This window comes from Rhinatrema bivittatum, chromosome 17 (assembly GCF_901001135.1).
Source record: "Rhinatrema bivittatum chromosome 17, aRhiBiv1.1, whole genome shotgun sequence".
Taxonomy (NCBI): Eukaryota; Metazoa; Chordata; class Amphibia; order Gymnophiona; family Rhinatrematidae; genus Rhinatrema; species Rhinatrema bivittatum.
The window spans coordinates 51848918-51864269 of record NC_042631.1 but is presented as its reverse complement, the minus strand read 5'-3'; the positions used below and the strand labels follow the sequence as shown (position 1 = coordinate 51864269).

General features: G+C 46.3%; 2 protein-coding genes and 1 non-coding gene across 3 annotated transcripts in view; 1 reads left to right on the top strand and 2 right to left on the bottom strand.

The window, feature by feature from the left end:
• PGGHG (protein-glucosylgalactosylhydroxylysine glucosidase) overlaps window positions 1-14547 on the bottom strand; it is a 270873-nt gene extending 256326 nt beyond the window's left edge. The window contains exon 1 of the mRNA XM_029582660.1: window positions 14317-14547. The gene's annotated coding sequence lies outside the window, so the exon portion shown is untranslated. The remainder of the gene's footprint in view (window positions 1-14316) is intronic.
• Window positions 12876-12948, bottom strand: TRNAA-AGC. The gene has a single exon. It is a non-coding gene; the product is annotated as a tRNA-Ala (tRNA).
• A 115-nt stretch (window positions 14548-14662) lies between the features above and the next one.
• LOC115079276 (USP6 N-terminal-like protein) overlaps window positions 14663-15352 on the top strand; it is a 459663-nt gene continuing 458973 nt past the window's right edge. The window contains exon 1 of the mRNA XM_029582658.1: window positions 14663-14872. The gene's annotated coding sequence lies outside the window, so the exon portion shown is untranslated. The remainder of the gene's footprint in view (window positions 14873-15352) is intronic.

The window sequence follows — 15352 nt, the reverse complement described above, 5'->3', positions numbered from 1 at the left end:
AGGAGGAGAAGCAAGAGGAGCTGAGGGAGTGAGGGAGATAGGAAGGGAAGGGAATGGAAAGGGAGAGGAGGTCACTCCCACTCCTCCTTCTTTCCCTTTCACTGCCTACCTTCCTTTGCCTCTTCTAGCCTTCCGGGCATGCAGGCTGTTTGGCATCATCACAGTTTTTCTTCAGCCTGCAGAGATGGGAACCCCACAGGTATATTATGACTGCTTTGCTGTAATTAATGTGTGAGAGGAGGGGGGGTCACAACATGAAACCCCCTCCTGACCTGTGTGTCTCACATATAATGCATGAGACTTGGCATGTCTGGAACTGTATATGGTATTATAAATGAGGTCTCACCAGGGACAGACAGGGGCAATAACACCTTTTTTCTGCTGACCATCCCTCTGCTTAGGCACTCAAGCATCTTTATGGCATTTGCCATCACTTTATCTACCTATATTGAATCAATCCACCCCAGACCCCGCTCTTCTTTCTTGCATAGAAGAATTTCACTATATCACGCCCTTTAGTTTTTGCCTGGTGAAAGGTAAAGGCCAATTATCTAGTCATTCTAGGGGGAGGGACCAGAATAGTACTAGTAAGAATTTAACCAGGCATGCCACTCAGTCTGCCCGGTATGGTCGAACAATTCCCCCCCTTCCCAATAACCACATCGATTTACATCCAGATAAGCCTTTTTCCATTTCTTTATTCAGTGGATAAGTTCATGGAGGAGAAATCCATAAACTGCTATTAATCAATAGGGAATAGCCATTGCTTGTTGCCAGCATTGTTGCAATTGGCAGTCCACATGCTGCTCCCATGGACTGCCGCTCTCACCTCCGCCCTGGCCCGACAAAACTGACCAGCACACGCCGTGAGACACCTCGGACTCTGCTGACGTGGTGTTACAAATCTGTTCCTCCAGAGAGGAGGAGTTAGCAATCTGTTGTAAATCTGCTTTCCAGAGGGGTGGAGTTAGCAATCTGTTGTAAACCACCCCGCCAAAGGGGAGGAGTAGCAATCTGTTCAATGCTGCTCCCCCAAGGGGAGGAGCTAGCAGTTTGTAATACTCCATAGGCGGAGTTAATGATCTGTTGTGGGTTAGCTCCCAGAGAGTGGCAGTGTAAGGAATAAACACTTAATGTAAATTGGTGAATCCTTGGGCCGATGGCAGATGACAGCGCCCCCAGGAGAATATCCTGAGAGGGACCACCGGCTAGGCTGGAGTATGGAGACAAGCACAGATAGTTCTTTATTAGACAGGAAGTAGAACCAGAGGTGGCAGTAGTGAGCTGATGTGCCCGGCAGGGCTGAAGTCCCTCAGATACTGGAATTGCGATCTCTGGGTTGCTGAGCTGTAGAGAGAGACTATAGGTAGTGAGTAGACAGGGTATGCAGGATACATAACCAGTAGTAGATAATACACTCACAATTGTAGATAACTGTAATGGCTTCTATGCAACAGAGAGTTTTCAGTATATTCTGGAACAGGAGCCGTAGGCGAGTACTGGTTCCTATATGCAGTCTGGAATGAGAACTCACAATATCTGTGTATGAGATGACTTCTGGAATAGAAGAGAGTTTTTGGAGGGTTTTAGAAACATAGGCCCTCGTGGAGCGAGTACCAGTTCCTATCTGCAATCTGTAATAGTAATTCACAAGGTATAGGTATGTGATAACTTTTGAAATAGAAGAGAGTCTGTGAAGGGTTTAGGAACATGGGCCCTCGTGGAGCGAGTACCGGTTCCTATCTGCAATAATGACTCACGATCTCTGTACCTGCGATAACGTCTTAGACAGAAGGGAGTCTTTGGAGATTAGGAACCGGTACTTGCTCCACGAGGGCCTATCTGAAATAGAACTCACAGTGTTCACGTCTGCGATCGCTTCCAGGCAGTAAGGAATCTTATTTATTTATTTATTTCAGTGCTTTTATATACCGAGGTATAGCAGTTAGCCTTCACCCCGGTTTACATGAATGCTCTTCTGAGCATTCATGGACGTAGGCCCTCGAGGAGTGAGTACCGGATCCCATCTTTAGCAATCTGAAATCAAGAAGAGAGAGCGGGGCCCCCGAGGAATGGGTACCCCTTGGAAGTTTGTGGAGGCAGAGCAGCAGAGAAAGAATTCCCCTTGCTAACTCGATTTGCAGTTGCAAGCAAAGACCTTTTAAGTTGGAAGCGGATGACGTCACTACGGGGGGCGGCCCCAAGGTTTGCGCCTTTGCCAGTACAAACTCTGGAGCGCGCGTGCGCCCTTACGTCATCAGGAACATGGCGGATCCGCAGTGTCAGGCCAGCCCGGTAGAGAGGGTGGAGCAAGGGCGAGAACAGGCACGAACGCAACACATGGTGGACACCGCCGCCGCTCTTGTTTCTCCCCTGCCTCTGGGCCAGCTGCTCCTTCATGACAGGAAGCCACTGGCGACAGCAGACACCATCACTCCTGTTCCTTGACCCGCTTCATAGATGCGCGCTTGTGAAATACAATGATTTAAAGGGACCACAGTGGGAAAAGCCAATGGCCCTTGAGAACGACATGAGTCCTGAGCTATACTAGGCCCTTGCTTGCCTTCAGTCCTTGCCTCTGCAATACGTCCCCCTATGTCCTAGTAGATTGAGTTGCCATCCAGCGTCCTTCGTCTTCAGTTCCGTCATCCTTCATCTTGTGTATTCAGTCTTCAGCTCCGGCAGTCTTCGTCCTTGTCTTCAGCTCCAGTGGCCTTCAAATTCAGCTCCAGTCTCTGTGGTCCTTGTCTTACTCATCAGTCCTTGTGGTTGCCGCTTCAGTTCTTCTTGAAAAGAAGTTGACCATGGAGGCAAAAACTCACAATAAAAACTTTTTAAAATATATCTGAAGCAGAAAGCCTGAGAAGGAGTCGATTGGACTGTTGGATGATCAAGGGGTTAAAGGGGCACTTAGAGAAGATAAGGCCATCGTGGAAAGATTAAATGATTTCTTTGCTTCAGTGTTTACTGAACAGGATGTTGGAGAGATACCCATTCTGGAGAAGGTTTTCATGGGTGCTGATTCAGATCAACTGATCCACATCACGGTGAACCTGGAAGATGTGGTAGGCCAGATTGACAAACTGAAGAGTAGTAAATCAGGAACATAGAAACATAGAAGACCAAAAGGCCCATCCAGTCTGCCCAGCAAGCTTTTACACTTATTTTCTCATACTTATCTGTTACTCCGACCGCTGAGTTCAGGGCCCTTATTGGTATCTTTTTTATTCTAATTTTCTTCCACCCCAGCCATTGATGCAGAGAGCAGTGTTGGAGCTGCATCAACGTGAAGTATGTGAAGTATGCAACCACCTTCAATTTTATCAACGTGGACAGTCCTTAATCAAAAAAGGACTGTACACATTGTTAAAATTGAAGGTGGTTGCATACTTCATATGAAAAGATTACGTTACTTTTTGGATACAGATCAAGCGGGTGAAGCTGAAGAATTGATGGCGGCCTCCAATATTAGTAAAGAGATCACAGTGCACTTTGAACATTGTACGGTAACGGAGAAATGGGTGTTCCCGGTGTTTGAATGACTTTGTGATTTGAAAACGTTACAACTTTAAAGCAATGAACATAATTGATGTGGAAATGTAGTTCATAGCGTCAAGTAAGAGGACATATTGAAACAATTAATCAGAGGATTATTCAAGCAAGGGTTTCGTGTTCTGTGTAAAAAGTGTTACTTGATTGGTCAGAGTCAAGATGGCGCCGTAAGGAGAGGTCGGTGCAAGACGGCTCTCTGATATATATTTATTGCCTTGATACTTCCATGCCGCATACCAAAAAGAAAGGCACGTATTCGCCTGGAATCCGCTGCACCAGCCCTATCTGCGCCTTTCCAGACAACAATCGAGGGCTTCTTTTCACCGACTCATGTATCGACGTCGGAGGGGAAGTCCGCTGAGCTGCCGAGTAGAGAACATACCTCAGTGACTCTGGACGCGCAAACATCGTTGAGCCCCGGCACTCCTGAGACTCCTCCCCCACCGATCCGCACTAACTATCCGACACAAGGGTGGCCTCCAAGCCAGGAAAGGGCTGTAGGAGGTTTAACGGCAGCGGCGGTTGTTGGAGGTTTGATTGCAGAGGTGTCTGGCAGAAACGCGGAGGACCCAGAGAACGTTACAACGGAGGAGCGTGCCAAAATGGAGGGTTTGGCCTCTCTGGGAGCGTGTGCCGTGAATACTATCCAAAAGCGGGGGATGGACTCGACAAACGAATCTGAAAAGATCATCAAGGTTTGTCGTGAGAGCGGGGTAAGCATTAACCTGGGAACTAAATTAACTAAGCCTCAAGAAATTACCCTTGAAGCTGTGTGGAATGCTCTGATGATATTAGATAAATCGATACCGTCTCTTACTTTGGTAATCATGGATTCACAAAAAAGCATACAACAATTAGAACCATTTGTAACTCAGCATGGAGTGAAAATACAAGAATTGGATTTAAAGATTACATCAGTACAAGAAGTACAGACAAAATTGATCCAGAGTCAGCTTATTACTTCTAAAAAAATTGAAAATATGGAAAATGCCCAAAGATATCTAAATCTAAGGGTATTGAACTTTCCTCATGTAAAAATGATTTCTTTGAAAGATCAATTTAAAAAACATATTATGGAGATACTTCAAATTCCACAAGAGGCTGTTCCGCCAATTTCTAATAAATATTATCTGTCTAAGAATATGGAGGAGCATGTTCCAGCAGCTAATTTACCTCAAAGAAACGAATTAGAGCTTACAGCATTTCTGGAAACCTAATTAGAGGAACAAATAGACTCCTCCAAGAACTTATCCAATCCTTTTTTAAACACCGCTATACTAACTGCACTAACCACATCCTCTGGCAACAAATTCCAGAGTTTAATTGTGCATTGAGTGAAAAAGAAATTTCTCCAATTAGTTTTAAATGTGCCACATGCTAACTTCATGGAGTGCCCCCTAGTCTTTCTACTATCCGAAAGAGTAAATAACCGATTCACATCTACCCGTTCTAGACCTCTCATAATTTTAAATATCTCTATCATATCCCCCCTCAGCGTCTCTTCTCCAAGCTGAAAAGTCCTAACTCTTTAGTCTTTCCTCATAGGGGAGCTGTTCCATTCCCCTTATCATTTTCGTAGCCCTTCTCTGTACCTTCTCCATTGCAATTATATCTTTTTTGAGAAGCGGCGACCAGAACTGTACACAGTATTCAAGGTGCGGTCTCACCATGGAGCGATACAGAGGCATTATGACATTTTCCGTTTTATTCACCATTCCCTTTCTAATAATTCCCAACATTCTGTTTGCTTTTTAGACTGCCGCAGCACACTGAACCAACGATTTCAATGTGTTATCCACTATGACGCCTAAATCTCTTTCTTGGGTTGTAGCACCTAATATGGAACCCAACATTGTGTAATTATAGCATGGGTTATTTTTCCCTATATGCATCACCTTGCACTTATCCACATTAAATTTCATCTGCCATTTGGATGCCCAATTTTCCAGTCTCACAAGGTCTTCCTGCAATTTATCACAATCTGCTTGTGATTTAACTACTCTGAACAATTTTGTGTCATCTGCAAATTTGATTATCTCACTCGTATTTCTTTCCAGATCATTTATAAATATATTGAAAAGTAAGGGTCCCAATACAGATCCCTGAGGCACTCCACTGTCCACTCCCTTCCACTGAGAAAATTGTCCATTTAATCCTACTCTCTGTTTCCTGTCTTTTAGCCAGTTTGCAATCCACGAAAGGACATCGCCACCTATCCCATGACTTTTTACTTTTCCTAGAAGCCTCTCATGAGGAACTTTGTCAAACGCCTTCTGAAAATCCAAGTATACTACATCTACCGGTTCACCTTTATCCACGTGTTTATTAACTCCTTCAAAAAAGTAAAGCAGATTTGAGAGGCAAGACTTGCCCTGGGTAAAGCCATGCTAACTTTGTTCCATTAAACCATGTCTTTCTATATGTTCTGTGATTTTGATGTTTAGAACAATTTCCACTATTTTTCCTGGCACTGAAGTCAGGCTAATCGGTCTGTAGTTTCCCGGATCGCCCCTGGAGCCCTTTTTAAATATTGGGGCTACATTTGCTATCCTCCAGTCTTCAGGTACAATGGATGATTTTAATGATAGGTTACAAATTTTTACTAATAGGTCTGAAATTTCATTTTTTAGTTCCTTCAGAACTCTGGGGTGTATACCATCCGGTCCAGGTGATTTACTACTCTTCAGTTTGTCAATCAGGTCTACCACATCTTCTAGGTTCACTGTGATTTGATTCAGTCCATCTGAATCATTACCCATCTTCTCCATTACGGGTTCCTCCCCAACATCCTCTTCAGTAAACACCGAAGCAAAGAAATCATTTAATTTTTCCGCGATGGCCTTGTCTTCTCTAAGTGCCCTTTTAACCCCTCGCTCATCTAACGGTCCAACTGACTCCCTCACAGGCTTTCTGCTTCGGATATATTTTAAAAAGTTTTTACTGTGAGTTTTTGCCTCTACAGCCAACTTCTTTTCAAATTCTCTCTTAGCCTGTCTTATCAATGTCTTACATTTAACTTGCCAGCGTTTATGCTTTATCCTATTTTCTTCTGTTTGATCCTTCTTCCAATTTTTGAATGAAGATCTTTTGGCTAAAATAGCTTCTTTCACCTCCCCTTTTAACCATGCCGGTAATCGTTTTGTCTTCTTGCCACCTTTCTTAATGTGTGGAATACATCTAGACTGTGCTTCTAGAATGGTATTTTTTAACAATGACCACGCCTCTTGGACATTTTTTACTTTTGTAGCTGCTCCTTTCAGTTTTTTTCTAACAATTTTTCTCATTTTATCAAAGTTTCCCTTTAGAAAGTTTAGCACGATAGCCTTGGATTTGCACACTGTTCCTCTTCCAGTCATTAAATCAAATGTGATCATATTATGATCACTATTGCCAAGCGGCCCCACCACCGTTACCTCTCTCACCAAGTCCTGTGCTCCACTGAGAATTAGATCTAAAATTGCTCCCTCTCTCGTCGGTTCCTGAACCAATTGCTCCATAAAGCTATCATTTATTCCATCCAGGAACGTTATCTCTCTAGCGTCTCCCGATACATTTACCCAGTCAATATTAGGGTAATTGAAGTCTCCCATTATTACCGCACTACCAATTTGGTTAACTTCCCTAATTTCTCTTAGCATTTCACTGTCCGTCTCACCATCTTGACCAGGTGGACGGTAGTATACCCCTATCACTATAGTCTTCCCTGACACACAAGGGATTTCTACCCATAAAGATTCAATTTTGTATTAGTCTCATGCAGGATGTTTATCCTGTTGGACTCTATGCCATCCCGGACATAAAGCTCCACACCGCCTCCCGGGTGCTCCTCTCTGTCACTGCGATATAATTTGTAACCCGGTATAGGATTGTCCCATTGGTTATCCTCTTTCCACCATGTCTCTGAGATGCCAATTAAGTCTATGTCATCATTGATGATGTTATAGTGGTAACATGAGTAACAAACGGTGCTAGTAGTGGCAGTAATCCGTATTAAACAGTGCTAGAAATGGCAGTAAACAGTATTGATAGAGGAATGGACAGCATAATTAAAATAGAGTAGCAATAATTTGCATTAGAGTAACAGAAATTAATATTAGATAAGGAATATACAGCATGAGTAAGAATAGAACAATAATTAAATTTGGAATAACAATAATTAACATTAGATATATGTTGTATCACAGTTAGAAATGAGACCTTAAATATATGTGGAATCAAAGACAGTGAAGAGAGACTTGTGTTGGATGGATCGTGACGGAGAGGAAGATGTGTTGAGGGGAGCTTGGAGTTTATTGTGTGGATAAATAGATTCGTTGGTGTGATGGTGGAGTTAGAACTCACCAGCTGCAGTCACCCCGGCACCCTGCCAGCTCCTCTACTCCAGACACTCCCTCGACGTGGTTCACTTCTCCCAGCCCTGGCCAACACCGATGGTGGCTCCTCCACGCTGCCAGGGCCATCCCGAAGCCTCCCTGCGCGCAGGATGCCGCCAGCACGGCCCGTCCTCGGCTTCCCTTTAGGTGTGCGTGCGCACCCGCGGGAGATTCTTAAAGGGCCCATGGCGGGAAATTGCCGCTGGCCCTCCCGGATGACGTCAGGCTCCAGTTAGTATTTATACCTGTAGCCAGACACCCCTCTAACGACTTGGCTACAGGTCTGCTCCTTGAGCTTCGGTTGTTGTTCCAGACTTCTGCTTCTAGTTCCTGTTCCGCCTCCCTGCTCCTGCCTTCCAGTCCCGGATCCTGTTTCCTGCTCGTCTTCCTCCATTTGGATTTCCTTCTGGCACTTGATCTCAGACTGGCTTCGGATCTCCCTCTGGCTCTTGACTCTGACCAGTATTCGGATGCTCTTCAAGCCTTCTGACCAGTAATCGGTGATCCTCTTCTCCTGCTGTCTTAAGTCTCCTCAGGGGCCCACCTAAGCCCAGCCGGTCCCAGCACCCAAAGGCTCAACCCACGGGGAACGGGATTGGTAGTGGTGAAGCTCCAGCCAGCCCCTGTCTTCGTCACCTTCGCCTCCTGTCGTTGGGAACCTGCAACAAGCCTACCTCCCAGGAAGCATCAATCCCGACACAGGCCAAGTGTCCACACTCCCCCAGGGTCGAAACAAATCCGAGGAATGCATGAACTACGGACGCCCAAAATTTGGATGCCCAACCCACGCGGTCCAGACCGACCCCCAACCTGGACATGCAGGTGTGAACTGATATCAGTTACTGTTTCACAGCAGACTTGCACAGAAGATGCATGAACGCCATTGTGGCCTACCACGCAGTGTCTCAGAAAAGCCTGAGAGTGGGGCCTAGCCAAAAGGCTGTTCAACCCACCAAAACTGCCGTGACTCCCCAACCCCCTCACAGAGGCGGGAACAAAATTTGGATCGACATGCCAAGGCTCAGAGACCAGACCAGAAGAGGGGGGGGGGGGGGGGAATCCCTAAAATTATCCCTCTCTCTTTTAGGTATGTATTATTTTATTATTATAATTTTTTTTTTTACTTGAACTCAGCCCATCCCGGCCAAGTACAGAGTTGATCTCCAGCTGCAGGGGGAGAGGGCCTATGTCTACACCACCACACTAGGCTTCCTGCACCAGCTAGCCTCTCAGCTGATTCTCTCATGGCAGCTAAGTCAACTCCAGAAAACCAGCTACAAGACAGAGGTATTTGACTGTGGGAGGAATCATGAGATATCACCTCAGGAAAACTCGAGTGAGGGAGGGACCATAATGTATCATCTCAGGAGAAGCGGGTGTACAATTAATCTCCTTCTCTCTCTTTTTTAAAAATTTAAAACAAGCAATCCCCACAAGGGAGATGCACATCCACTATCTTCTAGAGATGGAGAATACTGCAATGCAGGGGTATATTTATCATGTCAGCTTAGCTCCGTTTCCATCTGCTGGTAGAGATGCATAACACACTGGTCATGGATTAACCTGTCTGCTGAGAAATTATGTGGTAACTGAAAAATATACTCCGTCTCCTAGTGTTGCTCCAGTTCCATACATTCATGTACCACATGTAAAAATTCACCTTCTTATAGGTCCTGTTTGAAAATTTCTTAATAAGAAGGCTTACTTTATTGGCCACTCCATGTACCTGATATCCAGCTGCCAGGCATTGGCTGCGCTGTGGACCAGTCTCCTATCCTGATTCCTTTTTCAGGACCAGGTTGGTACACTGTCCTTCAGCTCTCTTTGGTGGTAGTGGGCTGGGAATCTCACATTCCTTGTTCTTTAAAAGCAATGCATATGTTGCTCTTATTCTAAATGAAACAATCAGGGATCCCAGTTGTATTGCTGGCAAACATAAAAACCTCTGTTGCCTCCCTGCCTTGCTTCTGTAAGCTATCCCACACCCAAATGTCACTGCCCCCACCCCTTCCTGGCTTCTCTATGTCTTCAGGGACCCCCTGCTGCTCATCAGAGGATTGGCCAGTTCAAACTGCAACAATGGCCAGGATCCTTGCTGGCCCTGCCCTAGTCTCCTGCTGGCCATGGCCCATGCCCTTTACGGAGGTTGGGCCTTCTTAAATTTACGTGCACTCGTGGAAGACACTGAAAGCGAAAAGGAGGCCAAGGATGGAGTCTGTCCAAAGGATGGCTAATAAAATGGGCAGTGTTCTTTGTTCTAGAGCATATGAGGTACAGGCTTACAGATCTAAACATGTATTTCCTACGGAAAGGCGGGACTTAAATATCTCAGAGGTATCATTGCTCTTTCACTGGAAGAGAGAATCTGGAATAAGGGTACAGAGTAATCTAAGAATGTATTTACCCATCCTTCTTGATCAGTCTCTCTCTCACACACACATCACCCCCCACATCTTTCACAGACACTATTCACCCCTTCCCCTCATCTCCTCCCCACCCAACTAATGTTCTTTAAGATTAGTGTCACCCAAGAAGCAGTAATCAAGGGCTTCTGCTGCTTGCTCCATAGAGACAGAGGGTTTGAGGCAATGAAGTGCACCCAGCCTAGTGCACAGGTTTTCACATAGTTGGATGTGCATTTTGCATGCACTAGACTAGCGCCCAATGCAACAAGGAGATTGGTGCATCCAAAATGTGCACTCAAACAAATGCGGGGCTGATAGTGCCTGTCACATGTAAATTCCACGTAGATGGGACTATTAGCTATTACTCCCGATGCAAGAAAACGCTGGGTGCCCAACACACACCTTTTAACGCGGCAAATTTAACTCCAGCCTCGGAGGTGGAATAAAGTTAATTCACGAGTCAAGGACTCATGAGAAATGAAAGAATAGGGTCCTCTGGGTTACCATGAGTGTGTCTGCCTACTTAAGTGTCATTGTGATGCTTTAATTTACTGCTTGGGGTGGAGAGAAAATGGTTATTGGCTTGATTAGAAAACTAAAAAAAAATTTCCTTTGACTGCATCGCAAGCGGTGCTTAATATGACACTTCAGCAACCTCAGCAAAATAACAAAAAAAAAAAAAAAAAAAAAAAAAAATCGGCCTGAAGAAGCAGAATAAAAACACACTTTGTATTCAACACCTGATGCAATTGTGGGTGCCCAATGCAATTGAGCGCTACAGGCACATAATTCTCCCCTAGCGCACCCTTTTTTACACAGTCCCACTGCATCGGGTACCCAGGGGATGTGGCTGCATGTGCTTTAGTGAAAACTGGTGCTCAATACGAGTGCCTGTTTTCAGCGCGCGTCTTATTGCATCGGCCCCAGAGACTGCAATCTCTAGGGCAGCTCATTCCCTCCTCTCCAGACTTCTCCCTGGCTCAGAGTGACTCTTAACCAGGCTACAGCGTGGAGGGGGGGGGGGGGGGCGAGAGTAAATATTTAGGCACATTCAGAGGCATGAGCTTGTCCCTGCGCTGCTGCTCAGCACCTCTGCTCCCGGTCCATGTGCTGTGATGCTGCCTTAGCTTTCCTGTCTCCTCAGACTCTTCCCCCCCCAGTTTCTGGTGGATATGCTGCTTTAAGCCTCACTTGGCTCTCCCTTCTCCACCCCCCCCCCATTTCTCCTCTCGTGCTGCTGCCGCCATGTGGCGTGAGCAATGGAATGGAGGGGAATGGAAATAAGGTAAAGGCTTTGCTTACTTTGAGATCCCGGCAGGGGCAGAGTTCAGCAGAACTGGCAACAGACAGCAATCCGGTAGGTAGGGGTCATGCAGCACAGCAAGAAGTGGCAGAGCAGAGAGCAGCAGAGACCAGGACCAACTGTGCTTTCAATCCCTACAGGCAGCACTATGCTGCTCTTTTTAAAGGTCTGTGCTCTGGCTTATTAAATAGCAGTTGCAGGGGCATTTTGGAGGGGGCAATCCCTGCTGACACAAGATTTTGCCACCTGAGGCAATTGTCTCACCTTGCCTACAGAAAGAACCGCCCCGGGACAGATTGATCCTGATCGGTTCTGCACACTTAACTCCTGCTTTATCTGATTTGATCAACTCTGATCTAACATCTGCCATCTTTGGTTGGCAGGAGATGCTCCTACAAATTGCTGATAAACTGACACCAGTGAAGCCAGCAGTGCCCCTTGGCATGCCGCCACATTAAATGAAATCAGGTGCATGCTGTGTAGAACCGCACATGATTGGTGCATATCTCACTCAGATTACAACTTGACAAAAACACAGAGGAAGGACTAATGTGACCAAGACCCACACATCACAAACAGGTGCCGGCCAAAATGTTTTAGAAACTAAGAAAAACTCCATCCCACCCTGCCTCACATTTGTTTTCTTTTTGAATGTTTTTTGTTCATTTTTCCATTATTTAACAAGTTTTGCCTTTCTTCTCCCTTCCCATTCCCCTCCCCCACCTCATTACTTCTTTCCCCCCCCAGGGGATAACAGCTGTGATGTCGCTCCCCCAGTAGGGATCCGGTAGCAGCAGGAACTCTTCCTGAGCTCTAGGACACCACGATGGTAGTTCCCATGTCCAGTTCTGCCACAGCAGAAGCAGCTCCTCTCCCCAGCCGTCCCAAAGAGACACAGAGTAAGTCACTATGTTCTGAGCTTAGGCAGCGTAGCCATCTTCTATCTCCCTGACTGGGCGCCCCCCCCCCCCCCCCCCGGACCTGCCTCTCAGTTTGCTCACCCAAGCCCTAGGGGAATAATATATTACCAAAGGATTAAGTTTCCTATTAAAACAGAATGTAAAAACGATAAAAAGAGCTGCAGCTAATCTCACCATCATTGTTCTTTTCACACCAAGCAATGACATAGGATGCAGCATGCACCAGAACTGAAAGTGTAAATTTAAAGGGTAAACTCAGCAGTACTCTTTCAGCCTCTGAAAACAAGCCTTGGGATAGCACATGAAATAAAATTAAAGTTTATGGAGAATGCGGGCATCGATCCCACTACCTCTCGCATGCTAAGCGAGCGCTCTACCATTTGAGCTAATTCCCCACTTCTATTGACTTGTGTCAGCCTCTTCCCTCAATAAAGAATAGGCGCAAGCTCCATATGCACACTTACTTCTAAACGTAGGCATATATTGCAGGTACCACGCATACATTTCTGTTACTAATCCTCGGAGCAGTGCAAAGGCTGAAAAGCATGTATAGGCGTGTGCAGTACACACTCCCTCTCCCACTGTAAGCTATAATTGTAAGAGAATGTACAGATGAAAGTGAACGCATGGCAGAGATACTGCAAACAGGAGGGCCATGAGCAAAATGCTTCGATGCACGCTCAGAACCTATTCCTAGGGGAGCTTTCAGCTCACCGGACAAGTGAACTACATTTCCCATCATGCAACCCAGGGCTAGTGTTACTTTACAGAGCTGTGAGAGAGGGCTTGCTTGGTTCTAACGGTCCCTGGAGGAGTGTTTCTGGAATATTGGTCGGGCAACATTACCCTAAGTGTTTTTTTTTTTGTAGGTGTGTTCACAATTCTGGGTGGGTGGTGCTACTTCCGATAGAGATGAAACCGTTGAACATGTCCCCGTAGTAATGGCATTTTTACTTTGGCGGAAGAAGTCAGTCCTACAGCACCAGGGTTGCCAAGTTTTCATGAAAAAAAAACAGGCGCTATTTTCCAAAAAAAACAAGGCCAAAACACATGATATTAAAATTACTTTTATTAGAAGCTATTTATACACAGAAAACAATTTAAAAAATACTTTTGTGAGTGTAATGGAGGAAATACAGTAGCTTGCAATAGTATTTAACCCCCTAAAAATGTCCATCAGATTTTTGTAGATTACTGAATGTTACATAGATTGTTACAGGCAGTATGCACTAAAAGTAAATTTTTAAACTCACTATTATTCAATATTGGCTTCTATCTAGCTACCCTCCCATGCAGACCAGTTGTATAGCTGACTGGTGCACCGCCCCTCCAGTCTCAGCCACTGTAGCTAATTCAAAGTGAAAATTTAAAAAAGCAAACAGCCCCACACACTCATCTCTCTCTCCCCTCTCCCCCAGCACATGCCTGGCCCCCCCCACACATCTCTCTCTCCCCTCTCCCCCAGCACATGCCTGGCCCCCACACATCTCTCTCTCCCCTCTCCCCCAGCACATGCCTGGCCCCCACACATCTCTCTCTCCCCTCTCCCCCAGCACATGCCTGGCCCCCACACCTCTCTCTCCCCTCTCCCCCAGCACATGCCTGGCCCCCACACATCTCTCTCTCCCCCCCAGCACATCTCTCTCTCTCCCCTCTCCCCCAGCACATGCCTGCCCCCCCATCTCTCTCCCCCCAGCACATGCCTGGTCCCCACACATCTCTCTCCCCCCCAGCACATATCTGGCCCCCACACACTCATGTACCTCTTCTTTTTGATTGTTGCCAGTTAAGTGCTGCACTCCCTTCAACGTTCAAGCCTGCTGTGCTGCACAAAACCTTTCAGGATCACCAGACACTGTTGTTTGCCATCAGTATCTGTCTGTCCAAGTGCTCCTCGTGCACAGGCTTCATCGGCAGCAGCAGCCAATCAGAGAGACAGCTGGGCTCAGGTCCCACCCACCAAGCCCCCAAAAAATGCGATTGACAGCAAAAAACGCCCAATAATAAGCAACCCACGAACTGGAAAAAAGAAAAAGCGAATCGCTAGAAAAAAAAAAAGGCCAAACTCGCGGGAAAGAAGCTTAGTTGGCAACCCTGTATTACAGCCATACCGCAGGGTCTCCTGCTGACGTGTAGTGCGTTATGACGCCGCGCTTAGGGGCGGGGCTCTGGCTCTTGTGACGTACAGCTGGGTCGCCTTGTACGTGTGTGCGGCTCGGGCTGCTCTCGGCGTGCACTGTGCGCTCTTTCGGCCGAGGGAGGATGAGCAGCGGAGCCGTTATAGCAGCTCCCATCAGTTTTCGGCTGCCGTATCTGAAGGTAAGAGGCTCTCATCCTAGGATTCAGGAGCTAGGGAGGGCGGGCGGAGCAGCAAGCGGCACTGGACTTCACAGAGGTGGTCGTGGACAATCATTCAGGCACACAATTGCAGTCATTTAGTAAGCATTATAGGCCATCAGTAATAACCACAAATGGTCCTCGTTTGGGATCGGTTGCTATTAGCGACAAGCGGGCAGTATAAGTGACGAACAATTACTGTCAGTCAATAACAGATACAGGCAGGGAGCGCATGAGATGTAGCAAGACGGCAGATACTCAGAGTTGCTGTATGTGTGTGCTAAAAGCCCCATAGACTATGCAATGATAAGCGCTCTATCTGCAGGCTAACTCGCACCCCCCGAAGCCGGTCACAGCATCATTTGGGAGCTTAGAACAGGCAAACTCATTTTACTTCCCCTTCTGTTTCTGGCATTACCTAGCTAACCTTAAATGCACTGAAAAACAGATCACGCCTACCAT